The 16,810-nt window shown below is 50.8% G+C and overlaps 1 protein-coding gene across 1 annotated transcript in view; it reads left to right on the forward strand.

Moving 5' to 3' along the window:
• Nucleotides 1-286: 286 nt before the first annotated feature.
• NGF (nerve growth factor) overlaps nt 287-16,810 on the forward strand; it is a 53,592-nt gene continuing 37,068 nt past the window's right edge. The window contains exon 1 of the mRNA XM_047873762.1: nt 287-315. The gene's annotated coding sequence lies outside the window, so the exon portion shown is untranslated. The remainder of the gene's footprint in view (nt 316-16,810) is intronic.

Raw genomic sequence — 16,810 nt, forward strand, 5'->3', positions numbered from 1 at the left:
TTGCGCGCGCGGCCCCTCCGACCCCAGTGCGTTTCCCTTTGACCTCCGGAGACTTGAACCCTTCCCTGGCTGTGTGGAGCCGGCCCTCCCGGGAGCTATCGATCTGTAACACCCAGGACCCCTGATAGCCCGACACCTCCGCCCACCAGAGCAGGTGCTGGGCCGGGGCTGGGGAGGGTTGCAGTGGGGGGAAGGATTTGGAGTGAGTGACTCAGGAGTCCGGGAGGAGGGGCTAAGAATTCAAGAAGCTTGTGTTAGAGCAGCTCGGCGCTCATGCACAGCAGAGAGCGCTGGGAGCCGGAGGGGAGCGCAGCGGTGAGTCAGGCTGCCCCGAACCGAGCGCGGAGAGGGGCGCAGCGCGGGCAGGGGGCGCGGGCTGGCGCGGTTGGGCTCCCCGGGAGAGAGTGCATGGATCCTGTTTTGGCGAGATCTCCGGGCACCCCCCGAGGCTCCCGCGGGTTGAAGTGCAGCAGTGTCCCGAGTGGGTGTGGGAGCGCGGGAGCCTGGGCAGGCGGGCGAGTCCGGGAGAGCAGCGCTCTCTCTCGCTCTTTGGTCGAGGAGTTCCGGGTCTCCCGATGGCCCGAAGTCCGGGAGGCATCCCTGGAGCCTGCAGTGGCCGCATCGGCTGTGCCAGGAACTACCAGCTCCAGGGCGAAGGGGACCGCGCGCAAGTGAGGGAGCGCGAAAGAGCGTAGAGAGAGGGATGCGCGGGCTGCGAGCGCGCCGGGGCGGGAGGAATGGTGGTCTGCGCCGCGGCGGGCGAGTGCGCAGCGCGCGCGGGCTGGTGTGTGCGCGGAGTCCGGAAAGTGCTACGTCGCCCCCAGGTGAGGGGATGAGCCGGGCAGAGCTCACTGGAAGCGGTGCAGGGAACCGAGTAAGGGTCCTTGGGCTCCTCCGCGAGTCGCTGGAGGGCTGGGAGACCCTAGTGAGGGCTCCAGGGCTCGACAGAAGGAGCCTGTGCACCAGGGGACCTCCAAGGAGCCGCGCTGGACCGAGGTCGCCAAGGCTTAACCCGGCTACTTGGGTCACAGGCCTCACCTCCAGCTGTCTGCTGCCAGGTGTAGGAGAAGCTGGAGGGGTGGGGCGGGCAGCGCCTTGGGTCCAGAGGGCAAGGACAGAGGGGAGGCAGAGAGAGGACTCAGAGGTCAGGAAGCGGCATCTTTGGGTCAACACGAACAAGCGGCTCAGCAGTGTTTGATTACAACTCTCCTTTCAAAAAAAAAAAAAAATCTCTGAGATTCTCATGGAAGGTGTTTTCTGCTTGAACTTTCTCTTCCCTTGTGACTTGAGAGATTAAAAAAGATCCTGCTTGCTAGGCTGGTTTTTCCAAGTTGTTCCAGGTTGGAAGTTGTAACAGTTTGAAGGATAATTTATGGGTGTTTCATGCATTAAAGTGTGTTACAGCAAAGCCTGTTGGGTGCTGTGGGTATTAAGGAAAACTTAGTGTACGTTCCCAGATGGAAACCGAAATAGTGCTCTCCTGGGTGCCTCTGCCCCATCTGTCATCTGAGGCCAATGGAAATCCTGGAGAAAAGGCACTTGATTAATTGTCCTGGCTCCATCCTGTGGGCACACCCACTGCCAGGGCCAGCCCCCTCTTCCCCTCCACGTGCAGGGCCAGCTGCCTTCTGCAAATTCACACATGGTGGTGGCAGGCCCACCAGTGACACCGTTGCAGGGTCTTCAGGCTCTTGAAGCTGCCAATTCAGTCCGCTGGAGGGGAATACTTCTCCCTCCCAGAGCAGCACAGAAAGGGCAGCAGCACTTGGGCCCTGCCCGCCCGTCTTGCGCAGTGTTTTCGGTTTTTTACCCAACGTCTGAAACTTGCTCCCTCTGCAGAGGAAAGGGCTACATCAGATCTGGATGGGCGCCTTCTGTGGATCTTATTCTGGAATAAGTCATATGTCAGCCTCGGCAACCCAAATGTCAATCCATGTTGGGCAGTGTTCCCGGAGGTTCAGAGGGGACTGAGGACTGGGCAGAGAGGGCGGGGAGGAGTGGTCTGGGGGCTGGGTCTGGCGCTGATGGCATTGACTCGCTGAAGAAGCGCGTGGTGTTCCTCATACTTGGGTCCCTCAGTTGCAGGGGGTGGGGTTCGCGTCACGTGTTGCCAAACCCCTCCTCCTTTCCCCAATGTTTTTATGCAGGTGAAAGAAAGGGCAGCCTTGAAGGGGAAAATGTTAGGAGGCACCACAAATGGGAAACCAAGGTCCCAGGAGCATGGGGACCCATGTGTTGATGGACTTGTAGGAGTCCCTCAGAGGATTTTATAACCAGCTGCTGGGGCCACCCCTTCCCTGGGCAGCCTTGTCACCCCTGAAGCAGCCCAAGCCTACCAGCAAGTGGGAAAATTGGGTCCGCTGGGGACAGACATCCTAGTCTGGGTGACTCTTCCTGCACCTTTAGTCCTTCTCAAAGCAGTGAGGTTCTCACCTCCTCCTATGACCCACCCCGCATCACCCCCAGCTGGGGGCCCAGAGGGAGGTTTGACATTCTTCTTCTCCTCCGTGGAGAAATTCTGGCAGTGGCCAGGACCAGGAAGGGGGCCCCGGCTGCCTGCCGACATCAGCAGGGAGGGTAGGGCATGGCAGGGCAGGGCTGGAGCCTGAGGGAAGTTTCTCATCATTACTGAGATGAAACTGATGAGAAAGTCTCACCTCTTCACTTTGCAACAAGCACTGAGCACTCCTGCGGCACAGTCGAGTGCCCTTTGCAGCGGCAGTTGCATTGAGCTGCAGAGAAATTACCAGGAGACGTCCTACTGCTCTTCCCTACTGTGCCTGGAGTGGAGGCAACGCCCAAACCCCTGAGCCAACATCAGTGCAAGACCAGGGACCAGACCCCCAGCCATTGATCTGCTCCCAGTAAGAACTGGTAGGGATTTCGGGGTCCCGAGCAGGCCTTGGAGACGTTTGCTGGCAGCAAATACTCTGCTCTTAGGAGGCAGTGGAAGGTTTGCTGAGGATTCACTTAAAATCTCTGGGTATCAGGGGCGCCTGGGTGGCTCAGTCGGTTAAGCATCTGACTCTTGGTTTCTGCTGAGGTCATGATCTCCCGATTTGTGAGATCGAGCCCCTTGTCGGGTTCCGTGATGGCAGTGTAGAGCCTGCTTGGGATTCTCTCTCTGCCTCTCCCAGTCACGCTCGCTCTCAAAATAAATAAATAAAACATTTAAAAATTTTTCTGGCTAGGTCTGAGCAAAATAAAACCTATGTTCCGAGAGGGTTTCTCTTTCTTTGACTGACACTTCCGATCTTGCAAACCACCACCTAAACTGTCAGCTCTCAAGCTCACCTGGTCTTGAGAAATCAACTCTATGATGGACCAGTGTCACAGAACAGTTTATGGTGGCATTAAGCATTAGGCAGATAAATGTAGGTGGAAGACCGTTCCCCGACCCATTCCCAGGGACCTTGCGTCTTGACAGTGAGCACACGGTTGACATCCTAACTCCAAAGAGCAGTAACACCAGGATGGCCCTGAGGCAGAAATGCAGCTGGGGAAACCAAGGCTTTGGAGTCATTGGCCTTTAGATCAGGTGTGCACAGGGATGGAACTGTCCCTGTTGTCCTTGGTCCCTGTTAGAACCAAGGAGGCTAGACCTTCTGCCACAATGATTGGCCAAGACCAGAATAATGACAACATACAATAAAAAAGAGTTTCTCAAGCTTCCTGATGTTTTTTATTCTTCTTCTATTGACTGCTTTACATGTTTTTGAGGAGCCTCTATAGACCATTGGCCTCAGACTCTGACATAGTAGGAATCAGATTGAAACACTGAGATGATCTCTTGACATTTTTTTGCTGTATTGTGGGCAAACGTTCTGTAGTAGTCCTGAGTTGGGAGACAGGAGAGAAAAAATCTTTGTGACCTTGAGCAAGTCACTCAACCTGTCAGGCTTCACTTTTCCAATCTATAGGACAGTTGTATTGAATTAATAGTGTTTCCCAATGGGACTTACTTTGGGGACAATTCTTGGTTAAGTGTGACCTACTTACATAATGCAGGAAGCTTAGCATCCCTATCTTGCCTACCAAATAAATGCCAGAAGTCATGGCGACAACCAAAAATTCACCTCCCCCACCCCCCGCCACTACCCCTCATATATGGGTAAATGCCTATTAAAAGGATAATACTCTTCTCGGTCAAAAATTCCCTTGGGAATTACCAATAAGTGCCTTTCTTCCAGGCCCCACTCTCGGGGCATCAATTATTTAATCATTGACTTCGGGCTTCATCTCCAAGAACCAGCATATCAGTCTCCAGGAGGCCGTTGGCAGGAACCTCAGTGCTGTGGTCCCACCAGGAATCACTCTGTCCCTTTTGTCACTGGAGTATGACTACAAATGACCCACATGAAAAGAAAACCAGCAAGAGTGGGGGGAAGGGACAGGTGGTATTAGAGCATGGCAGCTTTCCTTCCCTGCCATATGCTGTTAAAAACACAGGCAGACTGCTTGCCCCGGGTGTCCGCAGCTCTGGGAGGGAATCCTTCCTTCCTTTACTAAATGGATCACACTCTGGCACCAGGAGGTCCCTTTCCTGAATGAGAGAATGAGAAGGCAGAACCCTCTCCGGCACTGCCGGCACTTAATACAACATGGGGCCATGTTGATAGCAAATTAATACAACTGTGCCCAAGCTGTGAGAATAAATGGGAATCAAAAATGTGACATTTGATTGAAAAAAGTCAGCCAGCAATGCTACACTGGAGGGGGTGGTGCTTGGAACACTGGGTTTATTCTCAAGGAGAACAGCTCATGTTATACTTACGCCCGCCCCAAGCTCTCACTGTAGGACAAAAGATGGAACCGGTTGATTATTCATAGTGCAGAGGGCTGAAATGAATGCCATCTTGGGAGGGTGTTCTAGACACACCTGCTTGCTACACCCCTCCCCCCGCCCCCAAGTAATAGAGGAGGGCTGGCAGGGTTTAGAGTTGACTCTTAATGAGGGGGTGGGGGAAGGACATAGGAGACCTAAGGAGATCCCTAATGAGGCCAAGAATGGTCTGGTGATGCAGTCTGTCAGGTGGGACCAGCAGCAGTGGCTTTTTAAGTTGCCCAAGACTTGGGCCAACCCCTTCCACGCGCAGAGAGTCTTTTCATTAGTAGTAGGGTTAGTCAGAGTCAGACAGTCAGGGTTTTCCTGAAAACTGACCACGAGGCAAAGCAGTTGGAGATGCTCTGGCACCTTCCTGCGCTGGCTTCTGCAGGTGGAGGGTTGCAAGTGCTCCCGAGTCAGTGGGAGGGAACGGCCCAAGCCACCCCACATCGAGGGCAGTCAGGATCCACCACGGCCGCAGATGGGCTGAGTCTCCCAGTTCCTCTGGCTGTTCCTTCGGTAGCCGGGGTTGGTGACGTGCTCGTGTGTCTGCATTCTGCATGCTGTCCCCAAGTGAGCTGAAGGAGGCCCGGCCGTCTGGTAGAAGCCATGAGCGCTCGGCCCAGGTGGGTGGTGGAGGGAGGTCCTGCCTCCCCTCAGCACTGTGGGTCTGAGGCATGGACAAAGTGACTTGCTTTTCAATCTGGTGACACGCCATCCCATGTTTGGACTCGGGCAGACCTGGCTCGGAGGCTGAGTCCCTGGGCTACCGCCTCATCCTTGTCAATAATCAGGTGTCGGACCCCCGAGGTGTGTGGGAGATGCCAAGAGAGGCAGGGTCCCTTTGGACGGTGGTTTTGAAGTTGGAGCCATGCTGGGCTGTAATTGCCTACGAGATGCTGGACTAGGTGACACAGGTGACAGAGGGGAGAGGGGTGACCACCCAGCAGAGAGAGCTGCAAGGGGTCACCTGTGGTATGGGGTCCTCTTCCATGAAACAGAAGTAACAGTAGAGTAGTACCCGCTCCTTCGGGCTGTGGTGCGTAGTAAGTGGGACGCACGCCAGCACCTGCCGGGCACGCGGGAGGCACCGCGCAGGCACGATTCTCCTTCCCTCGTGTTCTCCCTCGGAGGGACTCATCTGAGGAGGTCATCCCATCATGTTTTTTCACTTCAGGTCAGACACTATCAGCTTTGCACTTTTTCCTTTTCAAAGCTTATTTATTTATTTTGAGGGAAGGAAGGGTAGGGAGATTGGGAGAGAGAGAATCCGAAGCAGGCCCCGCACAGTCAGCACAGAGCCCGACGTGGGGCTCGAACCCACGAACCATGAGATCATGACCTGAGCCGGAGTCGGACGCTTAACCGACGGAGCCACCCATCCTTACGCTTTTGAGATCTCTGCGTCTCTATCAAAAGCTTTGCTGCATGGAGGGAAGAAATCTCTTTAACAGCATTGAAGGCTTTTCTAGGAACTTAACCCACCTATATTTGGACCTTCTGTAATTAACATACTCGTTTTGATAGAATTTTAACCAAAGCCTTCATTTCTGAATTCTTTTTGCCTCATAACGTCCAGGGGAAAGACGACACGTGGATAATTTTCTTTCAGAGGCCAACTTCTCCTCAGACTTTTACTTCAGCAACATTAGGCAGTGCTCTCTAAATAAGGCATTTCTTGAGAATGGCCATTTGCACTGGCAGCTTTAACAGTGTTTTGGTTCCTTACCCCACATACCAACGCCTCCTCCTCCAACCACTTGTGTCTTGGGGATTTTATGTGTCTTATCAAGTTTACAAGAGGAGAAAGAAGGAGGAAGTGAATTTTTCTATGACAGCAGGCCGGTTGTGCTTCTCCCGGCCAAGGGTCCCTGGCTGAGTAGCTGTCACTGAACCACCTATAGCCTGTGGTTAAAGGGGACACAGCCCCCACCCCACTGGGGAGGCAGGTCCCCCAGACATCAGGCCTGTGGATTGATTTTCCTTTTTCTCAGCCTCTTTATTGAGGCACTAACCAGGGAGACTGGGCACGATGGGGGGGTGGTTCACGATCCATATAAATCATGATCCCATCTCATCAAGGAGTTTGCTCAGGAGTCGAGATTGAATTGGCTTTACAGGCTCATCAGATAACATAAGTGAGGTAAGTCCAGAGGCTGGTGGGGACCACGGTGAGCTCCAGAGTGCGCCCCGTCCAAAGGGGACAAGCCATCTGTCGCTTTGCGGGATTGTAGGGCCAATGTGGCCAGGTCTTCCAACTTTTCAAGAGAAGTCAAAACTTTGAGCTTAAATGTATTATGTCCTCACTTTCAAAACACCCATGCAAACCCAACAGAATCTGTCAGCAGGCTTTTTTATCTTCTCAGTTAGATTAACACACTTGGAGCAGTTGAGGGCAGCATGAGGATGGGACGAGGGGAGCTAGCTGAAGAAGTGCTAATGTGGTGGCTGTAGGAGCCCCAGGAGGGGAGCGGTCTGAATGATGTGGTGCACTCCAGGGGGGCTTCCTGGAGGTGGGGGGTAGGGCTGGATATAGAAGGAACCTTGGCACACAAAGAGACAGAACTAGCTCCCGATCCCATGGTTCCACCTCTTATTGGTTCTCTGACCACGCTCCTTAATCCCTGTGTGCCTCAGTTTCCTCATCTGTAAGAGGGAATCACAATGCCAATCTTAGCGGGCAGTCGTGAGGTCAGAGAAGTGGATGCTGGAAGGCCCAAACTTAGCCCAGAACCTGCAATGCAGGAGTGCCCAGTAAGCCTGCTCCTCAGGCTGGCTGGGGTGGGTGGGGGTTTGGCCAGCTCGGGGGGCTTTAAGAATACAGAGCCAGAAGCATGAAGGAGAAGGGCCCCTCACGGAGCTTTGTGGATCATTGCTTTGTAAGGACTTGGGTCTCAGTCGCTTTTTCTGCCCCAGAAAAAGGACAGAAGGTGTAGTTATTTTTCTCATCTCTCGCCCTCCTCCTCTTTCTCCCCACGGCCTGTGGCCACCTGCCTACTTGTTCTCCATCAGGATCCCACCCTTTTAAAAACCTGACCTGAGCCACAGCAGAAAAACACAGCTCTACTCGGTAAGAAGGAAAAGGACTCCGGGAGGCTGTATAGACACGCACGGCAAATATTCAAGGAATTCTTAGGAATAAAAAAAAAATTCGTAAATCTGGATTTTTGCATGAGGCCATCACAGGAACATGTTTTCTCAATTAGCGTGCACATTGCTTGGAGTGAAGTCACCGAGTCCACGGCTCATCAGGGCTGACTCGTGCTGAGCCATCTGATCTGGACTTCACTTTCCATGACCTGACCCTGATGCAACCAACCCTGTCACTGTCCCTAGCTGTCGAAACAGATTTATCCCCGAAATCCCAGACCAGGGTGGAGACACACACCCTCCCCTAAAGAGCAGTCCAATTTCAGATCCTAGGTGTGCTCACGAAAAATTGAGAAAGGCAACGTGAGTCTTGACGGTGGGTTGATGGATTCCCCACGTGACCTTGTGTGTTTCTTTCCCTCTGGCGTTATTGTTAGGTCGTGAGCACACACTGCCTCGTGAGGCGAGAGGAGTCCTTTAGGCTCCGAAAGCAGTGAAAAGAGTTCTTTTGCAAGCATGCGTCAACTGCCTAAAATATTGTATTAGTTGGTGCCTGAGATCAGCGGTTATGTTTTCTGGATGGTTTCCTGGACTGACTGTTCTCCAAGCAAATGGCTTTGTCAGATATTTGTAATTTCTGAAATATTTGATTGATGATGACCCCCTCCACCAGAGGGGTGGTCCTGAGTGCATGAGTAGCAGCATGCCTCAGAAGCAGAGATGCTGCCCAGCATCCAGCAAGATCAAGCAGGAAGTTGAAAAACATTTCAAATCAACTGCCATCGAGTAGAGGAAAGGAAAACTTTTTTCAAAATACAGATTGAGTCCCATCAGGGGGATATGAAACCAATTTAGTAGTATAACTCTCTCTCTCTCTCTCTCTCTCTCTCTCTCAATGCAAGAGAGTAGAATAAAATTTTTAAAAATCAAAATGCATTGCATGTAGCAAAAAGTATTCATGAAACTTGTGTTTTAGTGGTATGCACGCTTACACGTACATATGTGCAAACCGGATCATGATGGAAAATGAATTTTTTCATGATGAGTCATGGTTTAAAAAGTTTAAAAGCTACTGGTATAGACAGCGGCACGGTTTAGAAAAGGGCGTAGCTCCGAAGCCAGACAAACTTGGAGTTAAGTCCCAGCTCTGTGACTCCCGGTTGTGTGATGTTGGGTAACCTGAGTTCTCACAGCATCAGTGTCCTTCTCTGGGCGGTCAGATGAATTCCATCCTCATAGGGCTGTTGTGTAGATTAAGTGACAAAGATGTATGAAGTGCCTGCCACCAAAGTGGCCCTCTGTAAGTGAGAGCTGCTGTTATCATCTGTCTTCTCCTTCCTCCCCCTCCTCCCCCTTCTCCTCCCCCCTTCCTCCTCCCCCTCCCCCTCCTCCCCATCCTCCTCCTCCTCCTCTTCGCCCCCTCCTCCTCCTTTATCACTACTCAACCTCATCAGAACTATGACTTCCATTTTATCATCCCTGAATTTTGTTGTTTCTCTGGCAAACCAAGCTTGTCTTCGTTCCCACCTTCTAGATCATGTTTCTCCCATTTCATGCTTGCAGAGCCATCTCCCTGTGATCCTGTTGCCCACTCATGACCATGGCTTCATTGTCCAAGGGGCACAAGGCATCCTTCCCTGTCACTGGGAACCACCAGAGGGATATCACCGCCTCTTCTGGCCTTGGGACTAGGACAAATGCTTTGGTCCTAGTGCGGATGCAGTGACTCTGGAGGGAGCTTCTGTTCCCACAAATCACATCCTTCCCCTTTAGTATATTTTTATAAGGGCAGCAGAGCTAAGATACCATTAAAATGTTGACATTGTCAAAATACTAAAGAAGTTCCTGCCCAGACGAGAGAGCCTAACATTTTCTCATGAGCGAGGCTCCAGACTGCCCCAATGCCGGGGGTTTGTTTCTCTCCTGGTACAAACAGCTTAAAGGCTCCTAATGTGGACACTTGGGACAGCCACCTTCAGGCAAACCAAACCCTAATCCTAACTCCAGCCCTCACCCTGGCCCACAGTCTATCACTGACCCGAGACCTCCCCTTCCTGGCAGGTGGTACCTGAGCGACCCACACCGGAATCCTAGTTTGGGGCCACAAAGGTGAAATGTCCCAATTTTCTTGAGAGCCTGGCTAATGCAGCCCCTGAAGACAGATCAGTGATGACAAACTGCCTGCCTCTTTGTTCACGTGGAATTGTCACCTTCCCCCCCTCATCTGTGTTTCTTCGTGCTCCCCTGGGGCTCATTCCAGCTCTCTCCTCATAAAATGCCCTCCCCCTGGGCCCCATTTTCACCACTAACACTCAAAGAGGATTATTAGTGACATCTCCTCAAATGCTGAATTCCTGTCCAGACCAAAGATTTAATGCTCCTTTCCGGGCACTTAAGACATCTCTCTTTGAGGTTTCAGGGCAGTGGGGCAGAAGGGGAGAAAAGGGACCTGGTCCTAGTGTTAATTTCCGTCTCTGTAAGGGCATTCTCTCCCCTCCACCACTCATTAGGCTATGCCCTATGAAATTAACATCACCAGGTCAGTTGCACATTGTAACTAACATTTATAACAGAGGGACACTCCTGCATGTACCCAGTCCCTTCCCCCAAGCAGGTGGGTTATACTGAGCCGAGCCCTGGAGCTTGCTCGGACAGCAGGCGAAACAGCCAAGACGCTGTTTAAATACATCATCATTGCACCTGGTTTTGTGGTTGTTTTTATTTTTAAGGAAAAAACAAACGCCGACTTACTTTTTCTGTGCCCCAAAGGCGGGGGTGGGGGAAGCATATTTCCACCCTTCCTGAAACTTGCAGTGACAAATGGAATCAATTGTCCCAGAACATGACACACGACCAAGAATGTTTCTTAGGCATGAAATGAATTACCTTTCTTTTCATCTGGGTTCAAGAGTGTGGTGTCTGTCCTTTCTGGGGGAAAGTGTGAACACCCAGAAATGTTTTCGTTTTCTTTTCTGAAGAGGTCAGACACCCAAAGCCTGACTCCAGACTTCACGCCCGTGTGTCAGCATCTCTGTGTCTTGGAAATGGAAGGAAATATTTGGGGCGGGGGAAGGGCTTTTCAGTGTTGTTGTTTTGAATTTTTCTAAAAAAGAGCAGGGCATGTGAGGAAGTGGACGGCTTAATAAAGCAAAAATATGTTTCAAAGGTTCTTTTTAAAGGATCTTGATGGTTAAGCAAAATAATAATTTAAATTGGCACAGCACACAGAAGGTCCCCTTCTCATCTTGTCAACTTCTTGAATGATTATGGCCCCATTACAGAATTCTGACTGGCAAACTCACGCTTGGGAGAACTCCACAAACCTGTCTGGAGTTTCTTTCTTTCATGGGCTGGAAAGGTTGTTATGTAAGAAAGAAAAAATGGCTAAGTCGGGTATAGAGTACTTCTTTCACCTCGGTCATACTCAGATTCGGGAGACCAGGGGTTTATCGTTGGCTCAGCCTTCTCTAGCTGTGTAACCTGGTCAAATCGCAGAACCTCCCTGAGCCTCTGAGTCTTAATCTGTACAATGAGAGTAATGATATTGCCCCTCTGTACCGCGTAGGGCTGCTGCTTTGACTATGGCTGCCAGCTGGGGAAGCACCTTGGCTGTGGATAAACAAAGTGAAGTGTGAAAGCCCTGGACGAGGAGTGTGGGGCTCCGGGTACCAGCGCTGGTTCTGCCCTTGGTTGGGTAGGGGACCTTGACAGTCACTTGCCCTACGTGAGTGATGCTAGCTCCCTCCCGCCCATACCAAACGCAGCAGCAGATGTGAAAGCATTTCGCATAAGCTTGGGAAGAGATGAGCTGTTCCTGCCATGATGGGAACAGAGCCTGTGCCGGGCATTGAACGGGCCTAACGCAAGAGGCCAAGGGCACTGTGGAAAAAGTGGGAATGTGGAATCAGCCCCTCCAGGATTCCAGGTCCGGGGGGGCTAAAAACACATGTGATTGAGAGTGAGTTACTGTACCTTTTTGACTTCTAATTTCCTGAGCTGTAAATGGGACTAACAGAACTTCTTGGGAAGGATTAGACAAGGTGACTTCTGCTATGTCATTTGGTTGCCCAAAACCCGGTGTTGTAGGGGTCGTTGACGCTGAGCACAAATGGATGCCTCAGGAGCTGCTCAGCTACTTGTCGACCCGGCCGTGGACAGGATATGGTGGATGTAGTTACAGGGTCAGATGCCGCAAGGACATGAGCTCTCCTAATGTCCCTTCTCCCTTCTCTGTCCCCTTGGGTGGCTTTGCCTTCTCCTGACCTCTAAATGTTGGAATGCCCTGAGCTCAGTCCAGGCTCCTTCCCTTTCTGTATCACTCTCTTCCTGGATATCTCATCCTCCCCAGGCATTAAATACAGTCCACCACTTCTGAGTGTCTGTTGCCAATGTGGACCTTTCCCCTGAGCCCCTAGGTCTCATGGGCTACTGCCCCATCCACTTGGATATTGCAGATTTAGGTCTTACTTTAGCCTTCCCTATTTTAGATAATGACATCATTATCCCCACAGTTGTTCGGACCCCAAAGATAGAAATCATCCTTGTGTCTACCTTCCTGGTCACCTCTCATCCAATCCACCAGCAAGTCTTGTTGATTTCAAAATAAATTCTGAATGCAATCACTGCTTACCATCCCGCCACTGCCTGGCCCAGACCGCTATCACCTGTCCCCCAGACTACTCCAGAACCTCCTCATGGAGCCCCCTGCCTCCACTCTTTTAACCCCGCTGCAGTCAGTGTGCCCTTTTAATGGTGTCAGTCACGTCCCATGATTTCTCAGGCCTCAACCTTCCAATGTCGTCCCACTACACATGGAATACAATCCATACTTCTACTTGTCCCCTGTCACCCGGGGGACATCTGGCAGGCTCTGGAGATAAATTTTAATGGTCACAAGTGGGAGGTGGGGATGGTGACACTGGCATCTAGGGAGTAGAGTGCTGGGATGCTCTAAATATCCTACAGTCCATAGGACAGCCACCTGCAACAAAGAGTTACCCGGCTCCAGGTGTCAGTAGGGTTAAAACCCTACTGGGAGAAGCCCTGCCTTTCCATGGTCTGGACCCTGCCCCTGTCTCCAACATCCTGGATCTCTCCTCTCCTTGACTGCTATGTGGCAGCCACACTGATCTCCTGGCTAGGTCTCCGGCACACTAATCTGTTTACTGTCTCAGGGTCTTTGCGCTTGCTATTTGGGACTCTTCTGCCCACAGGTCTTCTTTGCATGGTTAACTTTTGTTAACCTCTGTTCAGAGGTCACCTCTTGATTGCCTAATTTAAAATATCTATTTCCACTCCCTACCAAACCCAGCCACCGGTAGACTCTAGCTAGCCCCTTCCCGTGCTTTATTTTACAGTACTTAATTCTAGTATTCGTCTGTTTGTGTGCTGTTTCCTCCACAGGAATGTAAGAATGAGGGTTGGAGGTTTGCTATATTGAGCTCAAAAAGCATTGGTTGAATGCATGAGGTTGGTAAGTGTGGCATAGACGTGGATTATCACAGAAGGCTAGGAAAGGAGATGCGTGGGATCTGCATTTTGAAGAAGGCTTCCTGGAGGAGGCATGACATGGACTGCACAAATAGTTTGTGGAGTCCCTTTCAGCTAAGGGGTCACAGGTAGAGCAGGGCTGTGGAGGCTTGGCTGCCTCTGGTAAATGCACAGCAGCCCAGGGAGCTGTTGTAGACCAGAGCTGGACGTGAGCTTTAATATTCAGCAGGACAGAAAGCGAGGCTGGAAGGCTCTGAGACGTGTGACTGAAGAGAGGAGTCAGAGAAGGTAGGTGAGTGGGGGAAGGACAGGAGCAGGAGGGAAAAATCTAAATTCAAGTGGGTCCTGGTCAGGGGCAGAGCCTGACCTCCCTTCCTCCCTCTACCTGAGGGAGGCGGAGACCCGGGAGGGAAGAGCGGTCATCTCCAGGGGGAAATCTCTGGATCCTGAAGATAATGGAGAAGGGCCACTGGTCATTCCTAGGGAAGGAATGGGGGATCTTATGCCATCACTTTCAGGAGCTCAGTGAAGGGCTGAGTAGGACCAAGTGTACCGGAAAGGCCAATGAGGGGTGAAATCAAGCATCCCACACAGCCTGGCAGAGACTGGGTCCTGAACAGACACACTGGCCTGTATTGAGTTAGTATGATTATCATGCGATAATTAGGAAAATTGTGGTTCCAGGAGAGCCTTCAGTGTCAGACATTGGTCCTATGCTTCAGTTAAAAAAAAAGGAATTCCCATAATGCCACCTGCAATGATGGACGGTCCGTGTTTAAAACATGGTAGATGAGGCAGGCGTCCCCCAGCCCTAGGTCAACCCCCATTCTTGAGGTGGGGGTGGGGGATGTTTCAGACCACGGATCCTTTTCCTAGGTCTCAGGATCCCGAGGGATGTAGACCATGGAGTCTCCCGTGGGAGGGGAATGCCCGGTCCCAGATACACAGCTCTGGTCATCCCACTACTCCAAGTGACACAGGATGGTCAGGGTCTGTGCCCTCAGGGCCACCTCAGGACAATTACTCATAACTGGTTCATTTTGCTGCCTGGATACTTCTGAGGATATGACTACAGGGGATTAGCTGGCCGACACCTCATTTTATTAGTCTGTTAAATGTAGGTTTAAAGTAATACACCTCAGATGGAGACAGCTTATTCCAGCCTACCAAAAATATCATTATGAACATTTACAAGGTCTAAAGGATGATGTCATGGTGATGAAAGTCAGATGTGTTGCCTTACCCTAATGTCTAATTTAGCCCTGACTCAGTCCATAGAAATATGTATTTCCCCACAGACGTGGTCTCATAGCTGCTTTGTAGGGCTAAGGTGATGAGGTTGTCTGTCACATAGCTTCGGAAGTCATAAAACGCTCGAGCTGACCAACCCTTTCCGACTCCCTCAGAGAACCGCTCGCTGACTTTGGCTTTTTGTTTACAAAACCTATCGGCCAACTTGCCGGTGGGGCCCCCTTCCATCATTAGGTCCCCTTCTTGGTATGCAGAGGTTTGATGCTTTCAAACTTTGGCTCCATCAAAAGGTGATCTCTGACCCTTCATCGTACTAAGAAATGCATGCTGGATAAGGCTCAGCCTGATGCTTCTGTTAGGGGCAAATGCTTTTAGCAGCCGTCACATTGTCTCCATTGGAAGGCAGTGAACCACTCACAGACAACAGCGCAAGCAAAAGGCTGGCCTTGGTCCTTTCTTCCTACTGATGGGTGGCTTTAAATACATCACATACTCTCCCTTTGATTCTCAGCTTCCTCAACTGTACAATTGGAATATAATAACAATACCCCCTTTTTGAAGTGGTGGTTCAATGAGAGAAAATAGGTAATCGTGCAGTATTTGGCACTTAAAAGCTCTTCAACGGACAGCAGATATTCTCCTTGAATTATTACAATCTTAGAAAGTTAAATTTCAGACATCAGTCAATGACTCATGGAAATATTTTGGAGCTTAAGGTCTTTGTAAAGCGAGACGGAAGGGAATGGAGCTTAAATCCCCAAACAAGGAAGACAGAAGGTCAGTGTCGCGGCGTCGCTGTGACTTACTGCTCATTTGTAGAGTGAGCCTCAGTTAAGCCATCTGTAAGATCGGGGTAGTAATGCTTATAAAATGGCTAACATAGCACCTGGCACTTAAGCCTTGAAGGGTCTAGCATTGTATGTTACCATAATCACAACCTGTGTTCCTCATGCCAGTTCCTCTTTCAACCCTTTCCTCGGGTCCAGCTTCTACATACACAGGTGCAACCAGGTTCCTAAGCCCCAGTCCAGAATTTAGGCCAGGACTGCTCCCCACCACCCATCAGGGTCTGTTCCTGCCACGGGGCATTTGCAGCCAGCTAAATATCACTCCCATAGATTTCTGGGATCCACTCCTTGCTGCCTCCATGTGGCTTTGTCCCATGGAAAGGCAATGTCATGTTCTGAACACATGGGGAACAGCCCCTTGTCTTTTCTTTCCTACCAGGGACCTGGGGGTGGTCCTACCTGGCCCTCACCTCTCATTCCTGGGATGGTCACAAAAGCAAGGGAGCCGTGGCCCCTGAATTGAGCCAGCAAAGGGAAACGTGGCCCCAAACTTAGCTTTTGCCTTTGGCTTTGCCGGGAAATGCTGGACCGGGACAGAAGAGAAATCCCAGAGACAAGCATCTTCTGTGTTTCTTAGACTCTGGGGAGAAATACATTGTAGGTGGTCGCCTTTATGATCAAAGCTACCAAAACCTATCAAATGTTCTGGAGATGTTTCTGTTCATGTGTCCCTAAGCAAACATGTAAAAAATGGAGGGACTTTTTGTTCCCTCCAAAACTGGTATTGAGGACGAATTTTCACTGCCAGGGTGAGGTCTGTCTCGAAGCTAAGTGTTTAGCAGGTGCCTCCGAGTTCTCACTGTGTGCACTGCCCTGTTCTGGGCTTTAGGGGGCCGCAGGGCCATTTAAGACCTAGACCTGCCCACAGGCACTTACGAGCTGATTGGCACCTCTTAGTTCCCTTTGAATTCCAAGGAAGCCTTGAGTCTTTTGGGAAAACAATGACGGAGATGAATCTAATACCGCAGGGCTGGCTGTCAGATGGATTCTTCTATGACCCGGTGACCTTGGACATGAAAAGGAAACAAAAACATTTCATTTTAAGATTTTCTTCTTCCCTTCTTCTCTCTCACACACACTTGCAAACACACATATGCTATATGCACATCACACATACACGTACACACATCACACAAAAAAAGTGGACACGTTGCTAAGGTGGGCTGCAAACATTTGCAAATCACACTGCCCTTCTGAAATCTTGCATTCTTTTTAAAAATATGTATATGCAAATGGGGGGCGGAGGGAAAGAAGGAAAAAAAACCAAAAGCTAGAGGATGAAGTGCCCTGGTTGGGTAAGATCACA

Source organism: Prionailurus viverrinus, chromosome C1 (genome assembly GCF_022837055.1).
Source record: "Prionailurus viverrinus isolate Anna chromosome C1, UM_Priviv_1.0, whole genome shotgun sequence".
NCBI classification, from domain to species: domain Eukaryota; kingdom Metazoa; phylum Chordata; class Mammalia; order Carnivora; family Felidae; genus Prionailurus; species Prionailurus viverrinus.